The following is a 6000-nucleotide window of genomic DNA, read 5'->3' on the forward strand; positions in this document are numbered from 1 at the left end:
TGTGCCACAGGTCACAATCTGAGGTTGAACAGCAGCGGACGGTAAAATTTTGCTTGCCGTATTTTAAGCTTTGCAGCAAATTGGCAAGAAAGAACAAACTTTATCGAATTCTTAAATATTAATACATGGGATTATGGCTCCTGCACTGTGCAAGATGGTGATGAGAAGACCTAAGAGAAAGGGACCGTAAAACAAAGGATATGCCAAGGTGATTTTTTCATTACATTGCAGACAATGCCAGAGCAGGCAGGCAGGACTATTTTGTTCCTGTTTGAAGCGCAAAACCACCTTATTGTTTAGATCTCTAATATTTTATTTGTGAATTTCCTCATTATAAAGAAGAAAATACAACTTAGCATGTTATGGAAAGGTATTCATTGTATAGCACAAACACTAGTTAATGTTTTGCAAGGTAATTGCTATGCATCGGATTGGGTCTGTATAAGCATTTAATTTGCAGTGTCAATGCTCACTTGCACTGTTTGGTCCTGTGATAGGAAACAATATGTTTTAGCAACAATAGAGTAGGTTTTCTGCAAGAGTTGGTGAAGTGTCATTATTGTTTTCCTTTTCTTAATATATGAGGATTTTACAAGAGCCACCACTCAAAGAGTAGCCTGACTGTCCTGAATAATGATCGCTAATGATCACTGTGATAGTTTTCTACTGGTAGCTTGTGGCTTTGCCCCCTCACATCTTATATCTCTTTGGAGCTACTAAGCTTCAGCTCAAGTTTAGTGTGCTGTGTATGGTAAATAAGCACTAACAGATAACATCTCGAGTTATTTCCAACTTTGAACGTTTTTCCCAGAAATACAAAGGTCAAGTGGAGTGAAATTGTTTTTAAAAACGAAGAGGCCAGCAAAGAAAAGAATTAATTACAGGTTTGAAATAACACGATGACGTAGGAAAACAGCAAACTGGATTTGTAGCTTGAAACCTTATTTCAAATGATTTATGTTTGTCATATTTCTGCTTGTAAACAGAGATTAGAGAATAAACTTAATAAATCTCCCACTAAGGCACAGCAAAGCACATGTGCGTTGCTAATGTTTTAAAGGTTCCAGTTAAAGCTCTAGATTTCACTAACAAGCAGGCACATTTTTTGTAACGAAAGACGAGTAGAAAATACTTTCCTGTGAATTAATGAGCTAATTTTTGGATTACACTCACAGCTGTTACTACACGGGCTGGCTTCGGTCATTGTAATACGTTCTGATAGTCCCCCTAGTAACAAGCAAAGCGCTCTCACAAACCAGGAACGGTTCAAAGCTTTTGATTTTGCGCCAGTCCTTGGAGCCGCCAGTCCCTGCTCGGCCGCTGCGTGCTCTCCATCTGCCCCGGCATCCGCATGACAGCAGCGCAGAGAAAGAGCAATGCGTTCAAGATGTCAGCAATCAGCTAAGAGCAGATATTAAGAGCAACGATTACAGCCCTTGCCATCCAGGTTTTGGAGATTTCTGTGTTCCTTCAGGAATGATCAAACTTAATCTCAGTAATACAGAGCACAGCCTCTCCCAAAGATCCAGGCTTGTCATATGTCACACTGTTTTCTCAAGCCAAAAATAAATATATATATATTTTTTTCTTCTATGTTTTGTCTGTTGAAGCATTTGAAATAGAACATGCACACCAAACACAGCGATGGTGAACCCACCTTGCTGCCTTCACTCAGGCGAGGCTTTACATTAGAATCGTCTCCAAGAAAGGCCCAAAGCATGGGCCTGGTGTTACATTAACCTCACCAACGGGCAGAATTTGTCTTTCTGTTCCAAACTTTACTTCTATGAGCCCTCAGGTCCCCCTTATGCCTTGTGCGTTATACACTTTCCATTAACAGATGCCACATGTTAACAGCTTTAATAGAACTTATTAGGTTTAATGGGACGGTGGTAGGGAAGTAGCGAGCAGAATGATGGATAGTTGCAATTCATCCATTAAGAAAGCTTACTTTAAAAGTCTTTGTCGGTGTTTTACCTGTGTTTAAAGCATCTCTAAAGTGATCAATTAGCCAAGAACTTTTAAACAAAATTTAAACCTCAGAGCTGACTTGCAGCCTAACAGAAAGTACGAAAGATAAATGACTTTCGTAGCACCCCAGCATTTAAACTAATGTATGTGTGGAGGGTAATTGCATCAGTTTATAGGCTTTCATTTACATAAAAAGGAAATCAGTGCTTGACATGTAACGAATTTATGTGAGAAATAACCACAATTTGCTGTACTGCACACTAATAAAATTCTGTTTGTTTAAAATGGTCTGCTCATGAGATGGTTGTTTTCACAAACTGATAATATAAGCAAAGGAAAATACTTTATGATCTGTTTTTTCCCTTGTTCACTCCGAATGCTGTGTATGCTGCAGTGATTATTATAGTAAAATAATCTGGGCTTATACATTTCATAAATAAAATAAAAATAAAGTGGCTAGTAATCTACCTTGCAACCAGCTTTCTTCACTGTGAAATTATAGAGAAAACGATCTTATTGCTGTGTTTGAATGTACAGCACCCTTCGTTCTTTTCTTGGAACCGTGCGACTGCTTATCAAATTAAACTCTTCCTTTGTATTTCAGGGTTTTTAAATGACATTTTTAAAACATTTGCCAGGGTTCTTTCTGGCGTTATTTTGAGCTATTGCTGGAGATGGGTAAATGTGCAATCATTCAGCTGCCTCTTGTCTGGTGAACTGGAATAGTCATGAGCTACTCCCATTACAGGCAGAAGCCCAAGAGGCGAAGTAGAAAACGTCCTTGCTATTGCCATAGCACCGAGCTGCAGTGCCAGCTGACAGGGTCTGTAAGGAAATTATTTCAGGGAGTGTCCACGATCCCCACTCCTTGTTCTGCTTTCTTGATTTGAAGCTAAAAGCTGTTGTTTTGGGCAAATGTGTGTCGGTGTTTCCATGCACCGTGTGCTTCTTGCATTCTGCAAGAGGAAAACCAATCTTAGTGAGTGGCAATGCTAGTGCATATTTAGGCAATACATGATTTGGCCACTTTGATGAAAAAGTACCTTTACGTAGAGCATCAAAAGCAGAAATGACCTGAGCTTGCATTTCACCCATCCAATTCCGCCTTTTCCTAAAATGTTGGGCACGTCCGGAGGAGTTTTGAACTGAGTTGCATTCCACTTAAGTGGTTTCAGCACACTGACAGCAAAAGCACTGGTGCATCTAAGTTTAAGACTAATTCCTCAGATTTCTTCTTGAAAATAATTTTTATTTCTTATATATCTGAAAAGGTGCAATTTTAACTCTGGGTAAGAAGGATTCTGTTATTTACATCACAGAATATGAGTAAGGGTTTATTTATATTCAGTCAGCTCCTTAAATGGGAAACAATGCACTGGTGTTTGTTCTAATGCATTATTAATTTCAGTCTGCTGGATTTCTGTTCTTCTAGGGTATGAACCTATTGTCAAGAAACAGCAGAATTTTGTATACATTTAAATATATACAGATTCCCGAAGTTTGAAATGATATGATTTGTGCTCTTCGCAATATATTTACTCAGAAAGGTTTGGCTCAGATGGAGCATCTGGTTGTCAGCGTGTTTCTAGTTTTAAACTCAGTTTTGGTTTTGACGTAAGAAGACCAAGTGACAGAAGGTCACATATTGAGCCTCTGACTCAGCTGGAATGGAGAACCAAGAGTTTTCTGTGTCCCTGCCTTTTGCTGGTCATGCTGCAGAGCAGCTCGAGTGCCCATGGAGGAGATGGTGCTTGTGCGTGGACATCAGCAGGACAATTTATGGTGGGAACAGGTCACCAGCAACCACAAGCCCAAATTGGAGAATAGCACTCCAGGTGTCTTTTGGGGTGGAAAGTAGCAATAACTCTGTTTATAACCCAGATCCTCACCAGTCTCAGGTGGGATGTAGGCATGACATTCATTTCACTTTGTATTATAAGAAATGCAAAAGTTCTGGTGGCTCCTGGTGGACAGACAACAGGAAGCGAGTGATAGAGACATGCTGGTCTTTGTGACGTTCCTCACAATTCCTCACATTCCATATATTGATAGTTAAAAAAAGCATTGAGAGCTTCTAGGAGGTTTTTAGAGTGAATTGCTTGTATCCTTATGAGTATGGTGCAGGGAGAGGGAAGACTTGTTCACATGTCTAGTCTGTTGTCTGTAACTGGATCTGAGGGGCTGCCCATGTGGTCATGATAAAATCTAAGTCCAAGTGATTGAATCAAATGTGGTAACTGCTGTTTTATTTCGGTTTTAAAGGGGAGACCAGCACACTGGGACAGCTCTTCAGCTCTGTCTGTGCAGCTTGCCTTCGCATGAATGCAAATATACAGATTTAAGCAAGTTTGGGCTCTGAGCATTTATTTTTTAGCTACATTTCAGCTAGAAATATGTAAAGTAAAATCACACTACTTTTCCAAAGCAAGCCATCTATGCCATATCTGCAAACAATTAGTCAAAAATGGTACTTATTTGAACTGTAATCATCTTAATCTTCCTATAGTAGAAAATTCCTAAACCTTGAGCCAATATTGTGACAGTTTATTATTTGATAACACAGGCATTCTGTATAACAACATTGCTCTGGATGTGGAGTGTCCTTTAATCAAGTGCAGGACTGGAAACAAATCGTAGATGCATCAGTCTTGTAAGTGATAGGAAGTCATTAGCACTGATTTGCTCTGCAGAAAGCATGTAGTCAATGAAAAGTGTCTCTTTTTCCCCCTCTAGAAACTACCCAGAGTGCCCACACCAGCTCTCGGAGGAGCTTGTCCTTGCTCTGCTGCTTTCTCCCTACCTTTCCCTGGCTGTACAGGAGCAGATTTCCACAGTGCCTGATTAAGGTAAGCTTTACATTTACTTTAAGAATTACTAGAAGCAGAGATGGTCCTTTAGCAAATACACACGTGGACCCAACAGTTGAGTGTTAATTTTTGGTGCAGACTGCAGAATAAATTTGGCATGACCCTAAAATAAAGCACCATCATTGGACCAATTAGCTGTTTCTGTCTTCCCTAAAATTTGTTCTTACCTCTCAGCCACTGAGGAGTTTCAGGTAGATGCTGTTTCTTGACGATGATACAGATGATGCTCATTTCTCGGCTAACAGCTTTGCTCCACCTAAAAATGGAAACGTTGCAAGAGTGATGACCTGTTCCACTGTAATGAAGTGGGAAACTCACACACCTCAGAGCCTGCCCATCTGAGCCAAAAATTGGCTGCAGTGTGAATGAGCTTCAGCTTTTGCAGTCGCTGACAGCTTTGTAAGTTTGCTGAAATTGCTGTAACCTTGCTTTTCTTCTTTTCTTTTTTTTAAAAAAAAAAACAACCCCACAGTAAGTATTTCAAATTAATGCAAATTAATGTTGGTGTAAATTCTACCAAGGTCATGTAACACATGCAATGCTGTCCTCGAATGATACCTTATGGTGTGTGATATGTTTGGCATTTATTGGGAATGGCTTTCCTGAATTTGTCAACACCCCATCTCCAGGGTTCGCAGTGCGGGGCGCTGTGGTGACCACTCTTGGGGAAGGAGGGGAACCAAGGCCTGAAGGAAAGCAGCACGGCTTCCACGGGGCTCGGCTGTGACAACGCTCCTGACAGGTTCTCAGCTTCTCATCAGGAAGGTGAGGGGCTCTGACCGGTGTTTCTCATCAGCTGATGGAGCCAGCAGCGATGCTGAGTGTGTCCATTCTTTTGCCATGTTCTTCCTTTTCATTTTCCAGCTCTTGTCCCTTTTGGGTGAGCACATCCAGCTGTTTTTTGCAGAGAAGCTGGCCCTTTGGTGCCCAGGAGCTGTGCTGGGTAGGACTGTGCTGAACTGGGGTGGGTGGGAGGGTTTGGAGACCCCAGCTCATCACTGGCCAGGTCAGGGGATGGTGGCTTCTGGTTCAAGCTATGTCTGAAATGGTCTTGAGCTTTGTCAGAAGTGCTCAGGCTGTGGTTGAGTGTGCAAGCCATCCCACTGGGTTTTGGGGGACCTATTCAGGTTGTAAAATGAAACACTTACTGACTTTTTTTTGT

General features: G+C 41.1%; 1 long non-coding RNA gene across 5 annotated transcripts in view; it reads left to right on the plus strand.

Moving 5' to 3' along the window:
* The window catches only part of LOC110355718 (uncharacterized), a 58778-nt gene extending 52992 nt beyond the window's left edge, over positions 1-5786 (plus strand). For all 5 annotated transcript variants that reach the window (XR_010474999.1, XR_010475002.1, XR_010475000.1 and 2 more), the window contains 2 exons: positions 4705-4817; positions 5468-5786. This is a non-coding gene — a long non-coding RNA (uncharacterized LOC110355718). The remainder of the gene's footprint in view (positions 1-4704; positions 4818-5467) is intronic.
* The last annotated feature ends 214 nt before the right edge of the window (positions 5787-6000 follow it).

Source organism: Columba livia, chromosome 10 (genome assembly GCF_036013475.1).
Source record: "Columba livia isolate bColLiv1 breed racing homer chromosome 10, bColLiv1.pat.W.v2, whole genome shotgun sequence".
In the NCBI taxonomy this organism is placed as follows: domain Eukaryota; kingdom Metazoa; phylum Chordata; class Aves; order Columbiformes; family Columbidae; genus Columba; species Columba livia.